The following is a 22,759-nucleotide window of genomic DNA, read 5'->3' as shown; positions in this document are numbered from 1 at the left end:
TTATTATTATTATTAGCTTGCCGAATATGAGTCTGAATTTCGAATTTTATAAGGTAATGATCGGACATTACTTTAGTATACGGGAGTATCATAACTTTGGAAACGGTGATACCTCTGACAAGCACTAGGTCTATCATATTACCGCTGCGATGCGTGGGTTCTTTTATTATTTGTTTAAAACCGCAGCTATCAATTATAGTCTGGAGCGCCACGCGCGGTGGGTCCGATGGGGTATTCACATGGATATTAAAGTCCCCCATTATAATTATATTATCTGCGTGCGTCACTAGATCAGCAACGAACTCTGAGAATTTATTGATAAATTCTTAATAGGGCGATGGGGGGGGCGGTAGATAACAGCCAGGTATAGAGGTAGCGGTGTGACAGACCCCACAGTGAGCACCTCAAACGATTTATATTTCTTATTTAGGTTAGGACTAAGATTAAGGTTTCGTTGTATATTAGTGCGACTCCCCCACCCCTTTTAAGGGGACGGGCAATATGCGCATTCGTATAGTTAGGAGGAAAAACCTCATTTAGCGCAAAAAAGTCGTCTGGTTTAAGCCAGGTTTCGCTGAGACCAATGACGTTAAGATTGTTGTCTCTAATGACCTTATTGACTAATAACGTTTTTGGGAGACAATGATCTTATGTTTAAAAAGCCCATATTATAGGTTGTGGGCTGTTTCAAGGAGTTTTTGATCAAATTATCCGTAGTAGCAATATTGATAATGTTGCGTTTATTATGCGTAGTGGACTTAAAATAATTACGACCATATCTATTAATTGATATGACGGGTATTTTCAGATTGTTTGCTTGGTGTTGTGATAAACTGAACGCATCATAATTTTCCACCTCAGTAGAACACATGTCCAACTCTGGCACAGTCAAAGCAGAAAAACTTTTATGTGAGTTGTGCATTATTCTAGGAAAATTGAGATGTGTGCAGGGATTATCCAGCCTGGCGCTGACTAGTTTTAATTTAACTGACTTCTCACCCAGACTAGCAGGCTCTGTAATTGCCTGTGACCGGGCTTGCTCTAGTGCAGTCAGTCAAATGTGACTCAACGAGAAATCTAAGTTCCTAGACAAGATGATAGCATCTTCCCGGTTAGGGTGAAGGCCGTATCCTATCAGCAAGCCAGGTTTGCCCCAGAAGGAGGGCCAATTATCAATATACGTTAGTCCATCTTGTCTACAGAAGCTAGCCAGCCACTTATTAAGCGAGACTAATCTACTATATCTCTCATCATGGGTAATGTAGTTGTGGGAGGCGGCTTATGGTATTTTTTCAAAAGATGAAGGTATGTTTTGTTTATCAATATATCCAATGGTATATATATGTATATATATATATATATATATATATATATATATATATATATATATATATATATATATATATATAAAATCCATGTAGGACTACAACTTTGGGTGGAAATCACAATATGGGTGGAAATGAGCTGCTTGGCGGAGGTCTGCGCTCTCTGTTTGCTTTTCTAGTTGCTGCTGCTGTGGAGAACCACAAGGTGTTATAATCTCGCTGCAGTCCCAAGCATAGTTCTGGGGGCTATGTTTCTATGATCACCTACATCCCCTCTGTTAATTAGCTCTTCTCTTAGTTACTCGTAATTATTGTGGTATTTTTTCTGGAAATAAATAATTTGAGACAGCTGATTGGTCCTGTTTAAAATGAGCTAAAATTAATAATGCTCTGCTTCTGATATGCAAACAGTTTATGCAGAGTTGTGTGACTGAAATACATATCCCTCCCCCCAACATTATAAGCATTGCTGACATCATCCAAAGCATAGCTGACAAAGTGGATGCAGCAACAACCTTCAACATCTGCGTCATGAGGGACCAGATGCTGGAAAGAGGCAGGAAACTGTGGCAACGACAAAGGAATTCTTCCCCCAAAAACCTTCTTACAGTTTCATTCATAGGACAGTGGTGCCCTGAGGAAGGAATTTTTAACTGGTATGTTTTATTTGTTGACCTTCAAATCAAATGTGCTTTGACATGTCATCGGTCTTACACATTTTGGTTATATGATGTAATTCTATATTCTATAGTAACCGATTTGCATTTTCCTTTTCTAAACATAAATGCTGGCAGGGATCGAGAGGAGGTTTTTTGACGGGGGCATTGATGGCAAAGTACCAAAGTACTCAATGACCGACTTTGAAAAATACAACTTCAGGTAGGTCGTAAAAAAAGGCAGATGAAGTGAAACTATAGCAATGCTTTTCTTTAAGGTTGTAAAAAAAGGCAGATGAAGTGAAACTATAGCAATGCTTTTCTTTACACTCCCTCATGCACACAGATACTCATGTTATGAGAAGTATATTGTTTCAAAAATATTAACAATAATCGTTGTTATTTTAAACATCTTTCAGATTACATTGCTCAAATTCAAAAACCACTTTAGGCCCAATGTCTAGGATTATTCTATTAGTATTAGTTATTTTTATGTTTTATCATATCTTAGCTTATTTTTATGTTTTATCATATCTTAGCTTATGTTTGTGTTTTATCAAAACTTAGCCTATTTTATGTGGTTTTATTATATTTGACTTTCAGTTTTTATTATATTTTATTTTATTTTATAGTTTTTCATTATGTAGTTTATTTTTATGTTTGATTATATCTTATCTTATTTCATATAATTTTTAGACTTTTACCTGATGTGTTTTTTAATTGTTTTTAATCCATTTATTTTATCATCTATCCATCCATCCATTTTCTACCGCTTAATCCCTTTTGGGGGGACGGGGGGCGCTGGCGCCTATCTCAGCTACAATCGGGCAGAAGGTGGGGTACACCCTGGCGAAAAATACTTTTACTAATAACAATAATAAAAATGTGTTATTATAGTTATTAGTAATAGTATTTTTTCTTTTGTTTTGGGACCACTGGACTATTAGAAAAATATTTGCTGTGAGTCTCGTACAAGGGGGACCACCATCAAACTTTTTATTGCAGTGGTGTTACAGCTAGATATCCACTGGTGAATTTGACCAGGGATCAATAACTGAAAAGGACCTTGTGGACCTGGAGCTCATGGAACTAATAAAAGAGGTAGCACATTTAATTGTGTGGGCAAAATGTGTTTTGAATAATTTCATACAATCAAACAATCGGAAAATCCCCGTTACTGAGGTGGCTAACCATGATGCGTGCAGTTTATCAAAGCAACAATCAAACAATCGGAAAATCCCCGTTACTGAGGTGGCTAACCATGATGCGTGCAGTTTATCAAAGCAACAATCAAACAATCGGAAAATTCCTGTCGTATCAATTCCTAGATATGGTCGTAACTATACTAAATGCACTGGGCATAATAAACACAACATTATTAATATTGCTACTACGGATAATTTGATCAAAAGCTCCCTAAAACAGCCCACTACCTATAATATAGGTTTTTTAAACATAAGATCATTGTCTCCTAAAACGTTGTTAGTTAATGATATTATCAGAGACAACAATCTTAACGTCATCGGTCTCAGCGAAACCTGGCTTAAACCAAACGACTTTTTTGCGCTAAATGAGGCATGTCCTCCTAACTTTACACATGCGCATATTGCCCGTCCGCTCAAAAGGGGTGGGGGGGTTGCACTAATATACAACGAAAACTTTAACCTTAGTCCTAACATAAATAATAAATATAAATCGTTTGAGGTGCTTACTATGAGGTCTGTCACACCGCTGCCTCTACACCTGGCTGTTATCTACCGCCCCCCAGGGCCCTATTCGGACTTTATTAATGAATTCTCAGAGTTCGTTGCTGATCTAGTGACACACGCCGATAATATAATCATAATGGGGGACTTTAATATCCATATGAATACCCCATCGGACCCACCGTGTGTAGCGCTCCAGACTGTAATTGATAGCTGTGGTCTCACACAAATAATAAATGAACCCACGCATCGCAACGGTAATACGATAGACCTAGTGCTTGTCAGGGGCATCACCGTTTCCAAAGTTACGATACTCCCGTATACTAAAGTATTGTCTGATCATTACCTTATAAAATTCGAGGTTCAGACGCATGTTCGTCAAACTAATAATAATAATAACTGCTATAGCAGCCGCAACATTAATACAGCCACAACGACAACTCTTGCTGACCTACTGCCCTCGGTAATGGCACGATTCCCAAAGTATGTGGGCTCTATTGATAACCTCACTAACAACTTTAACGACGCCCTGCGCGAAACCATTGATAACATAGCACCGCTAAAGTTAAAAAAGGCTCCAAAAAAGCGCACCCCGTGGTTTACAGAAGAAACTAGAGCTCAGAAATTATTATGTAGAAAGCTGGAACGCAAATGGCGCACGACTAAACTTGAGGTGCACCATCAAGCATGGAGTGATGGTTTAATAACTTATAAACGCATGCTTACCTTAGCTAAAGCTAAATATTACTCAAATCTCATCCACCGTAATAAAAACGATCCTAAATTTTTGTTTAGTACGGTAGCATCGCTAACCCAACAACGGACTCCTTCCAGTAGCTCAACCCACTCAGCTGATGACTTTATGCAATTCTTTAGTAAGAAAATTGAAGTCATTAGAAAGGAGATTAAAGACAATGCGTCCCAGCTACAACGGGGTTCTATTAACACTGACACGATTGTATATACGGCGAATACTGCCCTCCAAAATACTTTCTCTCGTTTTGAGGAAATAACATTAGAGGAATTGTTACAACGTGTAAATGGAATAAAACAGACAACATGTTTACTTGACCCTCTTCCTGGGAAACTGATCAAGGAGCTCTCTGTATTATTAGGTCCATCAGTGCTAAATATTATAAACTTATCACTCTCCTCGGGCACTGTTCCCCTAGCATTCAAAAAAGCGGTTATTCATCCTCTTCTTAAAAGACCTAACCTCGATCCTGACCTCATGGTAAATTACCGACCGGTGTCTCACCTTCCCTTTATTTCAAAAATCCTTGAAAAAATTGTTGCGGAGCAGTTAAATGAACACTTAGCGTCTAACAAGCTATGTGAAACCTTTCAATCCGGTTTCAGGGCAAATCACTCCACGGAGACAGCCCTCGCAAAAATGACTAATGATCTATTGCTAACGATGGAATCTGATGCGTCATCTATGTTGCTGCTCCTTGATCTTAGCGCTGCTTTCGATACCGTCGATCATAATATTTTATTAGAACGTATCAAAACACGAATTGGTATGTCAGACTTAGCCCTGTCTTGGTTTAACTCTTATCTTACTGATAGGATGCAGTGTGTCTCCCATAACAATGTGACCTCGGACTACGTTAAGGTAACGTGTGGAGTTCCCCAGGGTTCGGTCCTTGGCCCTGCACTCTTCAGCATCTACATGCTGCCGCTAGGTGACATCATACGCAAATACGGTATTAGCTTTCACTGTTATGCTGATGACACCCAACTCTACATGCCCCTAAAGCTGACCAAAACGCCGGATTGTAGTCAGCTGGAGGCGTGTCTTAATGAAATTAAACAATGGATGTCCGCTAACTTTTTGCAACTCAACGCCAAAAAAACGGAAATGCTGATTATCGGTCCTGCTAGACACCGAACTCTATTTAATAATACAACTTTAACATTTGACAACCAAACAATTAAACAAGGCGACACGGTAAAGAATCTGGGTATTATCTTCGACCCAACTCTCTCCTTTGAGGCACACATTAAAAGCGTTACTAAAACGGCCTTCTTTCATCTCCGTAATATCGCTAAAATTCGCTCCATTCTGTCCACTAAAGACGCTGAGATCATTATCCATGCGTTTGTTACGTCTCGCCTCGACTACTGTAACGTATTATTTTCGGGTCTCCCCATGTCTAGCATTAAAAGATTACAGTTAGTACAAAATGCGGCTGCTAGACTTTTGACAAGAACAAGAAAGTTTGATCACATTACGCCTGTACTGGCTCACCTGCACTGGCTTCCTGTGCACTTAAGATGTGACTTTAAGGTTTTACTACTTACGTATAAAATACTACACGGTCTAGCTCCATCTTATCTTGCCGATTGTATTGTACCATATGTCCCGGCAAGAAATCTGCGTTCAAAGGACTCCGGCTTATTAATGATTCCCAAAGCCCAAAAAAAGTCTGCGGGCTATAGAGCATTTTCCGTTCGGGCTCCAGTACTCTGGAATGCCCTCCCGGTAACAGTTCGCGATGCCACCTCAGTAGAAGCATTTAAGTCTCACCTTAAAACTCATTTGTATACTCTAGCCTTTAAATAGACTCCCTTTTTAGACCAGTTGATCTGCCGTTTCTTTTCTTTTTCTTCTATGTCCCACTCTCCCGTGTGGAGGGGGTCCGGTCCGATCCGGTGGCCATGTACTGCTCGCCTGTGTATCGGCTGGGGACATCTCTGCGCTGCTGGTCCGCCTACGCTTGGGATGGTTTCCTGCTGGCTCCGCTGTGAACGGGACTCTCGCTGCTGTGTCTTGGATCCTCTTTGGACTGGACTCTCGCGACTGTGTTGGATCCATTGTGGATTGAACTTTCACAGTATCATGTTAGATCCGCTCGACATCCATTGCTTTCCTCCTCTCTAAGGTTCTCATAGTCATCATTGTCACCGACGTCCCACTGGGTCATTATTGTCACCAATGTCCCACTGGGTGTGAGTTTTCCTTGCCCTTATGTGGGCCTACCGAGGATGTCGTGGTGGTTTGTGCAGCCCTTTGAGACACTAGTGATTTAGGGCTATATAAGTAAACATTGATTGATTGATTGATGTATGGGTTTCATATGTGGTTTTGATATCATTACTTGTGTACTTTCCAAAGATTGAGGCAGCTGACAGTGAACTCCTGTTGGCATACACAGACAGGATTTTGTCATGTGGGCCTGTGTCCATTGAAAAAAAGGAAGACATTGTGCGGTAGGACATGTCCCTCAGTGTCGCTTCAACTTTTGTTGCTAATTCACTACATTTGTTATAGAGCTCTTTAGTTCTACACTCTATAGTGAGGTTACTGCCCATGCTCCAACAAATCTCCTCTGGAATGAAACTGTATGACTTCCTCACCTTAGTCCAACAGGAAAATGACATTTAAGACAGCTTTTTGTTCCAGGATCTTTTTGCAAGGTAAACATTGCATAATGTCCATTAAAAAGTCATCTGCATTTAATAATTTACAGAATATCCACAATTAAGCTGTCATGTCTTTCTTCTTTTTATAAACTCAAGGTGGATGCTGATTTTCTTGTGCAGTCCCTATCCCCTGTCTTTAGTGAGTTTGGCACAATGAGAAATCAAAGAGAGTGCACAGTGGTCAACTTTCTCCAAGACTTTGTACAGGCTATGGAGGATGAAGGTGAATATTTTATTTTTAATTCAAATGTTGTTGCTTCACCTTCAAAACAATTACAAAGCACAGTTTGTTAGTAGTGATTTATTCTTGAAGATAAAGCCGTTGATTTGGTGGATTACATATATTTGTCCTATATAGTCCTTTACATAGCAGTCAACATCAACACTTACATTATAATCATACTGCCTTTTAATGCTTAAACTGAAGTTTGTTTTGTATCATCAATGCCATCATAAAACTTCCTGTTTCAACATTAAAAAAAAACTAAACTAAAATTTTTTTATCGCTTTTTCAGAAGATGATGAACACAACTCAGAGACCAAAGAAGATGAGGCCAACAAGGCTGAAAAACAAAATAATGAGACACATATTAATGTTGGCAAGTTCTGCCAGTGGCTCACAGGACAGTCTCATATTCCTTGTAAGTTATGCAGAACATAAACACTTTAAAATAGTCATGGAATTTGACCATGACTGTGAGGTTCGTTATGGTGCAAATCATCCCATCTGCTATCCTGTGGTTAATGCATGTTCCTGCTCAGTTTCATTCCCAGTTGCACACCTGAGAACATATGCAGAGTTCAAAACAGTACTCTCTCAGGCCATTGTCAATGGCTTTGAATTTAGCCGGTATTGAGGGGTTTAAGTTAAAGGAGGAGACCCACTGTACAATGAGTGGTCCAGAACATGTCTATAAGGCGTCATCAATAAAACTTACAGGAGATGTCCTCAGGGAGGCCACAGTGAAAGTTTTACTATGTCTTTCCATGGAGGTCTTGTCTTGATGTGAAATGAACGGGGGGAGGGGAATAAAAAATGGTGACTTCACATTGAATCAAATCTAAACCTCCTGCATGACAGGTGAGATTTCTACCATCTGGACCACCAGTGCATCCGAGGTGACATTGAGTCTTGTAAGCATCACATCACATATATGAAATGGTTACTAAGGTATTGTAAAACTCAATGTTACTAAGGATGCACTGGTGGGCGAGTGGTAGGAGTCCCACTTGTCATGCAGGAGATTTAGGTTCGATTCAATGTAAGTAGAGAGATGATGCCTTGGAGATGTGTTTTGGATCAGTCTTTGCTCAGTGGGGATGAATGAACTCCAAAATCATTGTATGCGCAGTCGTTTCACATGTTCATGGCAGACAATGTATAGTTGTTCATTAGTCAAGTTTGAGTCAGTCGGATCAATGAGAGTTTGGAGTTCATTCAGCTCCTCCTCAGTTAGAGGACAATCATATTCAGGCACCACAATGCCAGTTTCAGGTTCCGAGTCGTTGCCATTGTAATCAGCCGCAGTCTCCTAAACAATGTCCGGCTCTTGAAGATCCCATGTGCCAAAAGAGAGCATTTTAGTTTACACAGATCATTACAGTGTATGGTTGTTATTTATTTTCAAGGTGTTCCATTCTTCCTGGATCTTTGTTCAGTAAACACTAATTCAATCCTCGTGTTTGATTGTTTTCTTTTTTTTGGCCACAAAAATACTGTCAACAAAACACTTACTGCAATGTTCTCAGAATGAGCATCACTGTTGTTCAACATCTGTCCACATTCCCACACCTGCATCAGACTTCGGTTTTCCTCAGTGCGCATTGAATGGTGGTTCCAGCCATCAGTGAAGATCTCCAAGTCTTTTTTGAGTCTTGGAAGAAATGCGTAGTGGACACAGAATATGTCGTCTATGGACGAGATGTCCAGTCTGTCATTTACTTCAAAAGAGTACAGAAGGTTGGAATACGATACAGAGATCCACAAATCTCGCCATATCTGCTCTATCCTATTGAGGGTCACAAAAACATAAAAATTGAATTTCCATGAAGGCAAACATGATATTGTGTTAATAAGTGAAAGCCAATAGGAATTGTACCTTTGATTGTGGACACTCTTTCCCGAGGACTGTGAACATAAACCTGGCGATGTCCACGTTCTCTACACCCTGGTCAGCTCGTACCCTGAAATTGGTTAAAATGGAGGAATCAACAGAACAATGTATTTGCAAGTTTTGCACATGAGTACACTATCCAATTCGTATTTTCAACATTAACAAATGTGCCCAGTAATAATAGTATGCATTTAAAGTCCCCTTTTTGGTTACAGCTAAAAACATGCAGTGAGACAATAGCAAGGAATCATGAGCAAAGAATATGAACTGTGTGGAGAAATGGCATAAAATATGTTCCTGTCTTAGTTTTTTTAATCAAATAGTATAAGCACTAATGTTGTTCAGCCAAAGGATGGGGTACATAATATTTTATTTGTATCTGTCATTTCTGAAAATTGCCAATATGCATAGCATTGTAATAATCGGAATAACACTACCTTGAAGGTAAACCATGTTGTTGACTGGCCTCCAGAAAGAAGTGAAATGCTGTTGAAGCATAGTTGTTGGTCGCTGCATTTAAGTACAGTATCTACAAAAGTCAAATAAAATGTAAACCAGTTTAAAGGCATGCGTGTGCACCTGCACCAAGATTACACTTGGAAACTAAAAAAAAGAAAAAGTCAAATAAACAAGATGGCAGTTTGAATACAATATGTGGGAAACTGCCTAATTTGAACAACTGCTTTGGATAAGTTGCCTCAATAATATTGGCGAGGGTGAAATTAAAAATGATGTACAAGATCCTGTCCTGTGAGGCTTAAGTACATGGAGCAATTGGATTGAGAATGGTACTATTGTAGCCTCAAAAATTGTTTTTAAATGAAACAATCCACAGAAAGACTAATTATTATAATGTAATTTATAAAAAACAAAAATTAGGTTACCTTTCTCGAAAAACCATCGATTCCTCCAAATATGACAATGTTGTATCTGAGAAGCAAACATACAACTTGGATTTAGTCATTTACGATTTGTGCACTATACAGTGTACAAACAGTGAAATTTGGTTTAAGTGGGTAAAGGTACAGAATAATGCATACAAATAAAAAATATTCCATATATTATGTGAAATTACATATCCCCATGATGGATAGTCACTGTACAAATGACAACTGGTTGATTATCAGATTACATATATATAAACATATTCAATACAAACTGATCAACTTGTGATTTGTGTCCAGGGACAAGGGCCCTGGTACAGAGTAAACTCTGCGTATGACACAGCCAAGTATGGACAGTCTTGAGGTTATACCCATGGAATCAACTCTGTGCATGCAGGCAGCAACTCTTCTCTATAGAACTCTGTGTCCCAGAGAATCCAGTTGGCCTTTTACCATCCTGTAGCCTGCATTTGGTAAATCAGGCTTAATGTCAGAAACCAAATAGTCAAACTCAGCATCGGTGATGGGACTACACATGGCCCTGACAGAAAGCTCATTCTCTCTCATCCTTTGATAGATTGTCCTTCTTGAAACACCCATCAGTGTGGCCTTGCAAGGCACAGGAAGGTGTACGCCAAACAGTTCCTTCAAATGCAGTTCATCGACCAAAACTTTGGGGCGTCCTTTGGTGCCTGTCTTCTCCACTGTGACATCTGGGGCTGGATGTTCCAGTTGTGCTTTCACAAGTTCAAAGAGTTCCTGCAAAGTCTGGATAATAGCAGCTGGTACTTGAATGTGGTTGGATAGGGCCTGCAGGAGATACAGCTCCTGTCGACAAATAAATTCTAAAAAGTCCATATTTAGTGGAGTTGTGGAAAATGCCAATTGAATTTTATCTAAAAGTCTTTGAAGAAGGTAATGTGTCATCTGTTGAGAGAACATCACATAGTTAATGAAGTTTCAAGATCAATATCTCTCTTTTCATACACATACAACCAGTCGACAGATGTCAGTCAATGATGGAACTTATTTATTTTCAAATATGTTTTCTGTCCTCACTTGTCTGTTTTAAAAATCATTTTTATTTATTTAATATTTGTATATGAAAATATTGAATGTATGCCACAATGTGGGACTATTAATTCTCTTTCCTCTATCTACTTTAAGTTTACACCAGAGTCTACCCGAACCCACTTTTCTATGCGTACTTCATATTAGGACCACATGATTAGCATATGGGCCTAATTATTGATGTTATGATAGCAATTACTATTTTAGTGGAACAATGAATGACAGGTAATCGCTACAATTAATGAATATGGTTTTAATATTACTATAAAAAGTATTTATGTTTATGCAAACAACTCAAACTATGGAAAATTAGATATCAGCCCAGGTCAGTATAGATGGCAGAGTTAAAAATATGTATTTAAAAAAAAAAAAAAAAGATAGCTCCATACATTAGGCAAATTAAATCTGAGATAATAGTGTAAGATTTACTTGTTCAGCCATGATAGCCCAATGAAAACGTGATTTCCTTTCTTTTTAATCAGGGAACTGCCATGGACATCATAGATATGAATAAACACTCGATGTTTCTCCAGCGCAACGGCCATCTTACCTCGGAAAGCTGGTCCCGATCATTTTATTGATGTCAATGGTACATGTACTATTTAAATATACATATACATACAATACTCTGACATTTATAACAAATCGAACCGTTTGGAAATTAGTTGAAAATTGATTATGGTTATTTAAATAGTACATGTTCCTTGACATCTATGTACTGCGCGGGGCCAGCTGCCTAAGGTAAGATGGCCGATACGTTGCTCCTCCATTGACTGACAGCGTGGATGAAGCATCTAGTGTTTGTATAAATCTTTGCCTTTCACTGTGATGACCCGCCCTGCTATGCTTCTGATTGGTCATATGAAAAATGCTCACAGCCAATCAGAAAGAAGGGACTGTCTAAGCATACCCGCCCCCAAAGTACAAAAACAAACATGACAGTGCGAGGAGAGATGCCAGGAGTACACAGAGAGCGCACAGACCGAGACGGCGCGCGCGCACATAGGCACCACATGCGCGCAAAAGGGTGTCGTGCGTGCGCACGAAGTAGAGAATCAGCGCGTGATAAGTTTTTATGCGCTTGGATTTTTGGCACTGATGTGATTGATTGATGCATTGATACTTTTATTAGTAGATTGTACAGTTCAGTACATATTCCGTACAATTGACCACTAAATGGTAACACCCGAATAAGTTTTTCAACTTGTTTAAGTCGGGGTCCACGTTAATCAATTCATGGTGACACCATATTTAGGGTTCATCTTGCGGAGAACATTGCCGTCGTTCGCTACATGCGGTTAAAAGTACACAAACAGAAAGAAGCCCACTTTCAGAGTTTGCTGCAGTTGTTCCTTCCTCATAGAACTGATTTAGACCTCAAGCGGGAAGGCTTTGAGTTTTACGAGGAAGGTAATGTGACGTCGGCTGGCGGGACCGCGCAGCCAGCGCGAGACGTCGTCGATGAAAACAGGGCAAAGTTTGAGTGGACTGTTCTCGATTAGAGCATGTGCAGGAAATCGCAGACCAGTTAGATAATGTCGATGACGATGCGTGGGGGGACCTTTGTCCTGAACAGCAAATCAAACACATGGAATGTTTAGAGGAGAGGCGGCGACAGCAGCAGGGGGAAATTAGGGAAGAGCAGCTAGTTGAATTGGAGGAAAATGTCCCCGATTTGTTTGTTGGTGGTAAACAAGTTGTAAGGACTGGTTGGCACAGGGCTGCTGGAAATGTTCCTTCGTGGATGTGTAGACATGAACACGGCAAGAGGTAAGAAATAACAAATGTATTCTAAGTAACAAAGGGAGCTAAATAACAAAAACACTGGAGCTAATAAAAGGCAAACCAAAAACACTAGTATGAAAACTAGGAAGTACAAATAGACAAACTAAAATGGCACGTAGGCACAAAAAGAACAAACAAATCATCAGTATGTGAACTGGAAAAACACAAAGGCTTAGCGTGAGAAGCTAGCAATAATATAAATACTTGCGTAAAAGCAAACAATCTAAAATCCAGACGTACAGTTGCGTGAGAGCAAACTATGAACCCAGAAAGAAATGAACAAAGAGGCTGGCTTAAATAGGAGGGTGATTAGACAAAACAGGTGTGTGTGGACCGGGAGTAGCAGGTGGACTGATGAGTTACCATGGTGACAGGCTAAACAGGAAATAAACAGTCACTTGGCGGAGAGTGATACAAGAATGGGAAAATAACTAATAATATGATTAGATCTGAGCAGCGGACCGCAACAGTATTCACCCCAACAAAAGACAGATACCAGATGTCTAAAAAGAAGAAAAAAACTTGAACCCCCTCCCCAAACACAAAAATTCCACAAACAAAGGGAGGGTGGAGGGAAGCCAAGGTGGAGGGTCGCCAAGTCGCGTGTCCCCGAATCCACCGAGGACAAGTCATGTGGCGGCGGCGGATGGAACGCCGCTGCCGAAAAAGTGGCCGCCTTGCAGGATGAAGCTTCAGCACCATTGTCATAGCAGGCTTGGACGTAGCAGACGAGGGTGCGGGTGCTGCAGCTGAAGAAGGCCCGAGTGCAGCAGGCGAAGAAAGCGTCATAGGCGGCGTGGAAGCCGCAGGCGTCCTCGGCGCCGTGGAAGCCGCTGGAGTCATGGGCGGCGTGGAAACCGCAGTCGTCATCGTTGGCGGCGTGGAAGCCTCAGTCGTCATCGTTGGCGGCGTGGAAGCAGGCGTAGTCGTCATGGGAACAGGCGTAGTCGTCATGGGAACAGGCGTAGTCGTCATGGGAACAGGCATAGTCGTCGCCGTCGTGGAGGCAGGCGTAGTCGTCGCCGTCATGGAGGCAGGCGTAGTTGTCGCCGTCATGGAGGCAGGCGTAGTCGTCGCCGTCTTGGAGGCAGGCGTTGGAGTAGGTTCCACATTTGGAGCTGGTGCGGGCTCCAGCTTTGGAGCTGGTGCTGGAGTGGGCTCCAGCTTTGGAGCTGGTGCTGGAGTGGGCTCCAGCTCTGGACCTGGTGCTGGAGTGGATTCCAGCTTTAGGGCTGGTGCTGGACTGGGTTCCAGCTTTGGCGCAGGTGCTTGAGTGGGTTCCAGCTTAAGGGCTGGTGCTGGAATGGGCTCCAGCCTAGGAGCAGGTGCTGGTGTGAGAACCAGTTCTGGGTCGGAGGATGGTGTGAGAATCAGGCTAGAGTCCATCACTGGTGCGAGAACCAGGCTAGAGTCCATCTCTGGTACGAGAACCAGGCTAGGGACAGAACTACATGGACTAGGACAGAGACTAAGACATGGACGGAACACAGGTGGAGGACGACGCACTGGAGTTTGTGGCTTAGCAGGTTGCAACTGTGCTACGTCCGTAGCACAGCTGCCAACCTGAGCACCCCCTTCAAACAGCGGATGCCAGACGCATTCCTTAACGTGTGAAGAGGTCAATAAGGGTGGGAGGTTAGGAGGGCAGATTCCTCCCCACTAGAATCACCCTTAGAAAAAGGAGAAAAACCCAAAGATTTGGGCTGGGCTTGAGGACTTAGTGACTGAAATGAAAAAGTAGGTGAAAAATGAGAACTAAACTTGCATCTGGAAAAAACGTCCTAATGGAAATCTTTATCAATATTGTCCAGAAAATTAAAGTCAATATCTTTAGAAAAAGGCTGGGAATTATAGTCCCCAAAAAATATTTTGGTGACGTCACCGGAAGGCGTTACCGGCATGACGTCACCGCTGCCGTCTGTGAAAGAGACATGGCAGTCGAAAGAAAGTTTGGACTTGAAACTAAAGGGATTACCAGGCTTGTGAGGAGTATCCTGGACGGGTTGAAGCTTGCTGTGTTCGCCGAAAGAGAGTCGTGGCGTGGAAGCGTCACTGCAGCGGGCAGCACGAGCGGATTCAGAAGGCACATCACATCACAATAGCTTAACTCCACCTCCCGTGCTCGGAGTTTTCTCCCAGTGACTACATCAAAGGTGTTCTTTTTCCACCTGTCAAACGCGAAGGAATTTTTAGCTGGGTTCATACTGTAAGGACTGGTTGGCACAGTGCTGCCAGAAATGTTCCTTCATGGATGCGTGGACATGAACACGGCAAGAGATAAGAAATAATGAATTTATTCTAAGTAACAGAGGGAGTTAAATAACAAAAACACTGGAGCTAATAAAAGGCAAACCAAAAACACTAGTATGAAAACTAGGTAGTATAAATAGACAAACTAAAATGGCACGTAGGCACAAAAAGAACAAACAAATCAACAGTATGTAAACTGGAAAAAAACAAAGGCTTAGCGTGAGAAGCTAGCGAAAATATAAATACTTGCGTTCAAGCAAACAATCAAAAATACAGACTTACAGTTGCGTGAGAGCAAACTATGAGCCGAGAGAGAAATGAACAAAGAGGCTGGCTTAAATAGGAGGGTGATTAGACAAAACAGGTGTGTGTGGACCAGCAGTAGCAGGTGGACTGATGAGTTACCATGGTGACAGGCTAAACAGGAAATAAACAGTCACTTGACAGAGAGTGATACAAGAATGGAAAAATAACTAATAATATGCCCCCCGCGACCCCGAAAGGGAATAAGCGGTAGAAAATGGATGGATGGATGGATGTTTAGATCCGAGCAGCTGATCCCAACACAAGTAGCTCAATTTGAGAGAAACACCAACATTTTGTCTAGAAGGGAGGGTTTAGCTCTGGTCCATTCTCTAAATGAGACACAGAGGAGCATTATTGACAGGCTTAGGAATTGGTGCCTACAAAAGGTGATGGGGAAAAAACCCAGAACCTTTCCATGTGTTCGTAACTGGTGGGGCAGGTACCTTCAGTATTGGCATGCAGGTTAGTTTACCGTATATCCCTCTAGGTGAAGAGAAGATAAACTCCTTGAGGGCTCAATTTGGTCACCTACAAATTCTAATCATTAACGAAATCGGTATGGTAAATCATAATTTTTTATCTTATGTGCATGGCCGGTTAAGGCAAATTAAACAGACAGGGGACTTTTCTCTATTTGGCAACGTTAGTGTTATAGCTGTCGGTGACTTTTATCAGTTGCCACCCGTTAAAGGGAGGCCGCTGTACACCAGTCAGGTGGGTGTGTTCCTCTGGTGTCATTTTACGAAAGTAACACTAACAACAATTGTGAAGCTTTTCTGAGCTGCTAAATAGACTTAGAGTTCGGTCAAAGCAAACCCCCTTATTGCAAAGCGACGTATTTATCCTCAAGTCCCGGGAGACGGGGGAATAGAGCCCAGGTTTGCATTATTATCCCACAAATATGCAAACCAGCGCGCATAATCTGGAGCGGTTATTCGCAAACTGTCCAGATTATGTTACAATCGAGGCCCAGGATTTTATTAATAATAGGAAGTCGGGTGAATTAAAGCGCAAAACATCGTACACGTGTTTGGCCAAGACTTTGTGTTTGGCTCCGAAAGCATGTGTAATGCTTTGCAAAAATTTTGCCAAGGCAGACGGTCTGGTCAATGGCGCATGTGGAACGGTGACTCATATTCAATTTGGAGCAGATAAAGACTTCCCCCTCGCAGTCTATGTGAAATTTGACGACCCAAACATAGGTTCACGAAGGAGGAAGCAACGTTCCCATGTTGCTGTAGAATGCCGGCATTCTACTGTAGAATGCCAGCATTCTACTGCCATTGATCACGTGGAGGATTCGGCGACAAAACGTGGCGGTTTGCGTCGTCAGTTTCCTCTTAAACTCGCGTGGGCCTGCACTGTTCACAAAGTGCATGGTCTAACTGTAGAGGAGGCTGTCGTAGTTTAACGCAAGGTTTTTGCAGCTGGGCATGCGTATGTCGCCCTTAGCCGTGTTAGGGATATCTCCGGCCTTGTGATTAGAGATTTTGACGAAAAGGACATTTACTGCAAGGACACCGTCAAGGAAGCATTGGATAGCATGCCCCCATTTCTAATTGAAGGGCCACAGCCTTCATTAGAAACACAGAGTTTCTCTTTGCATTTAATGAACGTTCAAAATCTAAGTTACCACATCGCTCATTTGGTGTCTTGCACGCAGCATTTACAGTCTAACTGTATTGCTGTCACAGAGACGTGGCTCAGTGCACAATCCTCAACAGACTGCGTCCAAATAGAGGGATACACTTTCCACAGTCGTCCTCGAGCCTTGTGTTACAGCAGCAATGATGTCAAATTAGCTGAGATTAGAGATCTAGAACATGGCGGAGTGGGTATATATGTTGTAGATAATTCGGACTGTGAGATTCTGCAGGTTCCCAATTCAAATCTGGAGTGTTTGGTGAGCCTGTTTACCAAAGAGAACATTTTGATGGCAGTACTTTGTTGTCCGCCATGTTATCCAAATTCACTTTTTAAATCAAATCTGGTTAAGTTACTTGATTGGGTAAATCCAATCAGTAACACAATTGTTATAATGGGAGATTTTAATTAAGAGCTTCTCAAACATATATCAATTTCTAAATTAATGGGCCAAAATTGATGTAATCAGCATGTAACACAAGAGACTACAGTGAATGGGACATTAATTGACCATGTTTATGTGAAAACAACGCAGTAGGCTGTGGATTATGCAGTGGTGTCCACTTATTTCAGTGACCACGAAGCCATCCTGTGTGGTTTTTGTGCTCAAGATAAAGGCGATATGTTTGACTTGGATGTGTTGTTTGCAGATCATTTTGCTGATGAAGAGGGACTTTTGGACGGCGAGTTTAAGGCGGAGTAGGGTCAAGCGGTCCCTAAACATCATCAAAATGATCTATAAACACATCAAAATATAACACCTTGATCTCGACCAGGAAAACCAATAGTAAATCAATAATTTGTATGATGGACTGAAAGGGAAAACATTTAGCTTGTAGATGGTAATGTGTTAGAAGATTTGATCTAGAAATTTGATCTAGACATTTTTTTTGGTGCATGCATTTTTCTGTGTTATATGTTTTGTTTGATGTTTGTATGTCTTGTTTGTCTGGGGGACAATAGATCAGCGTTCACGTCTCGTCCCCTGTCATTGCCCAGGTTTACCTGGGGAAACCAATGATCTTACCTGTACATGTTTATACTCCCTCAGGGACTGTTGTTTGCATGTCTTGTCCTGTTTGTACCTCCTCTCGCTGTATAAAAGGGGAGAAGGAGGAGAGTGCGGGGCTGGTGATGGTGCGGAGCGAGAGCAACCCATACGAGGAAGGAACGAGAGAGAGACGACAACACGAGCAGCAGCGCTTGCAACCCGGAAGGGAGCGAGAGGCAGACGCAGACAACGGGACGGCTGAAAAGCAACACGCGAAATACTTTTGTTTATTGAAAAATAAAAGAAGTCTACACATGCTCAAAAGGCATGTCCTTCCTTGGTGGTCCCTGTACCCCCCAAAGACGACGGCTTGAGTCTTTCACAGCAGCACTTACCAGTGAGCTGCCTGTATTTTTTTAAATTTGATTTACTAGCAAGCTGGTCTCGATTTGCTTGATATTTTTAATTCTAAGAGAGACACAACTCAAATACAATTTGCAAAATTTCGAAAAATATTTTAAAGACCTAGTCTTCACTTGTTTAAAAAAAATAATTTATTTTTTATTATGCTTCTTATAACTTTCAGAGAGAAAATTTTAGAGAAAAAATACAACCTTGAAAATGATTGTAAGCTTTCTACTCACATAGGTCCGCTGGAAGCCAGTTGCTCGGGTTGACAAAGTTTTTAATCCCACAATTTGCAATACAGGTCAGTAGCCACTTTTCAGTCGGTCAGTTTTGTCTTGCACAGTTCTCTTAGTCTCTCCGTCTCTCCAGTCTGAACTCCACTGCTGCACCCGGCCGCTCACTTTTAAGGACAACAGATGATTAGTCTAACACGTACCACCTACGCCAACTAATCATCTGACAGCTGTGTCTCTCAGCCAGCACATGCCACGCCCCCGTCTGAGGGTGCACTGTCTCCAGTCACCCAGACGGGGTCGCTGACTTCCACTCTAACAGTGCGCTAATCACAATCCTCCACATACCTCCACCACCAGACTTAGGCCGGGATGTCATCTGGCCACGCTTACTCCCCCCCCCACCCCCGCATGAGAGCGGGAGAGAAAGTCCGCCACAGCTATCTGCACCCCCGGCCTATGGACCACTCTGAAATGGTAGGGTTATAAAGCTAGATACCAACGGGTGATCCGCGCGTTGGCATCTTTCATGCGTTGGAGCCACTGGAGAGGCTTGTGGTCCGAGCAGAGGCTGAACGGGCGTCCCAGCAGGTAGTACCGGAGGGCACCGACCGCCCACCGGATAGCAAGGCACTCCCTCTCCACCGTGCTATACCGGCTTTCTCGTTCGGACAGCTTTCTGCTGATGTATAGGATGGGGTGGTCGATACCCTCCTTCTGCTGGGATAAAACAGCTCCCAGTCCTCTGCCCGATGCGTCTGCCTGCAAACAAAATGGGAGGGAAAAATCAGGCATGTGTAGTACCGGCTCCTCGCAAAGTGCTTTCCTCACCTTCTCGAATGCCTGCTGGCACTGCTCCGTCCACTGGACCAGATCGGGAGCACTTTTTCGGGTGAGGTTAGTTAGTGGGCTGGTCAGGTCCGCAAACCGGGGGACGAACCTCCGCTAGTAGCCCACCAGCCCCAAAAACTGTCTCACTTCTTTTTTTGTCTTCGGGGTCGGGCAGGCCGCAACTGCCGCGGTTTTGTCTATCTGAGGCCGCACCTGACCTTCCCCCAAGTGGTACCCCAGATACTGTACCTCCCTCCGGCCAACCGCGCACTTCGCCGGGTTGGCGGTGAGCCCCAGCCGCCTCAGGGACTCGAGTACCGCCCCCACACTCTGCACATGCTCCGCCCAGTTGTTCCCCTGGAAGATGACATCATCCAGATAGGCGGCAGCATATGCCGCGTGGGGACGCAGTACCCGGTCCATGAGTCTTTGAAAAGTGGCGGGCGCACCGAACAAGCCGAACGGAAGGGTCACAAATTGGTACAAACCTTCCGGAGTGGAGAATGCCGTTTTTTCCTTAGACTCTGGAGACAAGGGAATCTGCCAGTAACCCTTAGTTAAATCCAGTGTCGTAAAAAAACGAGCAGTGTCCAAACGGTCTAGGAGCTCGTCGACCCGGGGCATCGGGTAGGCATCAAAACGTGACACCTCATTTATCTTTCGGTAGTCCACACAGAACCGCACAGACCCATCTTTCTTCCCTACCAGAACTATGTGACTCTTCTATCACTCCCAATTCCAGCATGGCTTTTAATTCTTCCCGAACTACTTTGCGCTTGTGTTCGGGTAGTCTATAGGGCCGAGACCTCACCATCACGCCTATGCTGGTCTCTATGTGATGTTGGGTGAGGTTCGTGCGGCCTGGCAGGGGGGAGAAAACGTCAGCAAAATGTTGCTGTAAATTGGCCACATCTGCTTTCTGTGACGGCGTCAGATGATTATCACAGCGGAGAAAGAAGGGCCGGGAGGAGGGGGGAACCTCCGGCCCCAGCTCCTCGTTCTCCGCTATCGCCGTTACCATGGAGACGGGTTCCGCTTCCCTCCAAACTTTCAGTAGGTTGAGGTGGTATATTTGTGTTGCCCCACCCCGGTCAGACCGCCTAACCTCGTAATCCACGTCACCTACTCGTCGTTTGGCCACAAAGGGTCCTTGCCACTTGGCGAGTAATTTGGAGCTGGATGTTGGGAGTAATACAAGTACTTTCTCACCCGGTGAAAATTGTCTAAGTTGCGCCCCCCTGTTATACAGGCGCTGTTGACGTTTTTGAGCTTGGAGTAAATTCTCACCTGACAAGTGCCCTAATGTGTGGAGTTTTGCTCTCAAGTCCATGACGTACTGAATTTCATTCAGAAATTATTTTATGATTTTTCCACACATACCTTTTTACCTTTTAAATTCATTCCTCTTCTTTCCTGACAATTTAAATCAATGTTCAGGTAAATTAATTTTTTTATTGTAAAGAATAATACAATTTAAAAAAAATTTGATTCTTCATTTTAGCTTCTTTTTTTTCGACAAAGAATATTTGTGAAATATTTTTTCAAACTTATTATGATTATAATTCAAAAAAATTATTCTGGCAAATGAACATCTGGAAAATCAAATTTCAATCTTATTTCAAAGTCTTGTTCTGGAAAATCGAAAATAAATCATGATTTGTCTTTGTTAGAAATCCAGCTTGGTCCAATTTGTTATATTCTAATAATGTCCAGATTGGATTTTAACCTATTTAAAACATGTCATCAAAAATATATATTTATTGTAAGAAATCATTCAAATGTTCATTGTTTCCACAATGATAAATTTCATTAAATATTAATAATAACACATAGTTAAAGGTAAATTGAGCAAGTTGGCTATTTCTTGCAATTGATTTAAGTGTGTATCAAACTGGTAGCCCTTTGTATTAATCAGTACCCAAGAAGTAGCTCTTGGTTCCAAAGAGGTTGGTGACCCCTGATGTACAGTGTATTGTGTCAACAACTGTATGTGTGTCATGTATTTCTTGTGCTGCCTCGCAGTAATCCCACCTCCTGGTGGTAGAGGGCGCTAGTGATCCCAGAGATCATACTCGGCTGCAGAAAAAGTGACAAGCAAATACACGTGTTTCCCCTCATTTCGATTACTGTGATTTATATCTGAGGTAAGACGTTGAGGTTTATTTTCTCTTGCGGTTTTGCTAAAAATATTGTTTGCTACCAATTAACAAATCAACTTAGTTTATTACTTAATCATATTCCATGTATACTAAATACATATCTCTCTATTGTATTATAGGGGTGTAACGGTACATGTATTTGTATTGAACCGTTTCGGTACGGGGGTTTCGGTTCGGTGCGGTGGTGAACCGAACAAGTTTCCAGATATTTTAAGTAGCGTAAACAATACTCAAAATGCCGGACATTTGAGGCATTTAACCCCGACATGTTTCCTTTTGTTAGCATGCTAGCAGCGATCGGGCTACGGTGGACAGACAATACGTCCTCTATCACCGGACATGTCCTCTTTTGCGGAGCTGACAGGGCAGAGTCTCTTAAACGCCTCAAATGTCCGGCATTTTGAGTTATGGTTGCGTGTATTAACAATGTACATTCAGGTCTAAGAAGGGGTTTAAAACAAAACACATTGTTCGCGCAACACAGCATTCGTGAGGGAGGGGCAGAGAGCGAGAGAGTTATGATAAACGCGCATGCGCCGCCAGGCTCTGCTTTTTATCCATTGATTTATCAGATTTAATATTTTATTATCTATAGCAGGGGTTTCAAAAGTGTGCCCCGGAGGCTACTTGCGGCCCACAGCTAATGTTTTAAAGGCCCACGGCATATTCTAAAAATACCATTAAAATAAACAAAAACATAACAGAAGTGAAATAAAAAAGTTTGAAGGTTAAATGTAATTTAGAAAAAGTTGCAATGTTGACTAATAAAACAAAGCTGTTTTTTTTCTTTCAAACTGTCGTTGCTCAAAACATAATATTAAATCAAACTCAATGTTATTATGAATTATTGACCTATCCAAGGTTCCCATTACTTCACATCAAATATTCCACTAAGAAAAATATTTTTGGTGGAAGATTTTGCAAATTTGGTCAATAAATAACCCAAAAAATTAAATGTTGTTGTTTTCTT

The sequence above is a fragment of the Nerophis ophidion genome, linkage group LG13 (assembly GCF_033978795.1).
Source record: "Nerophis ophidion isolate RoL-2023_Sa linkage group LG13, RoL_Noph_v1.0, whole genome shotgun sequence".
NCBI lineage: Eukaryota > Metazoa > Chordata > Actinopteri > Syngnathiformes > Syngnathidae > Nerophis > Nerophis ophidion.
This window is presented reverse-complemented; position numbering follows the sequence as displayed.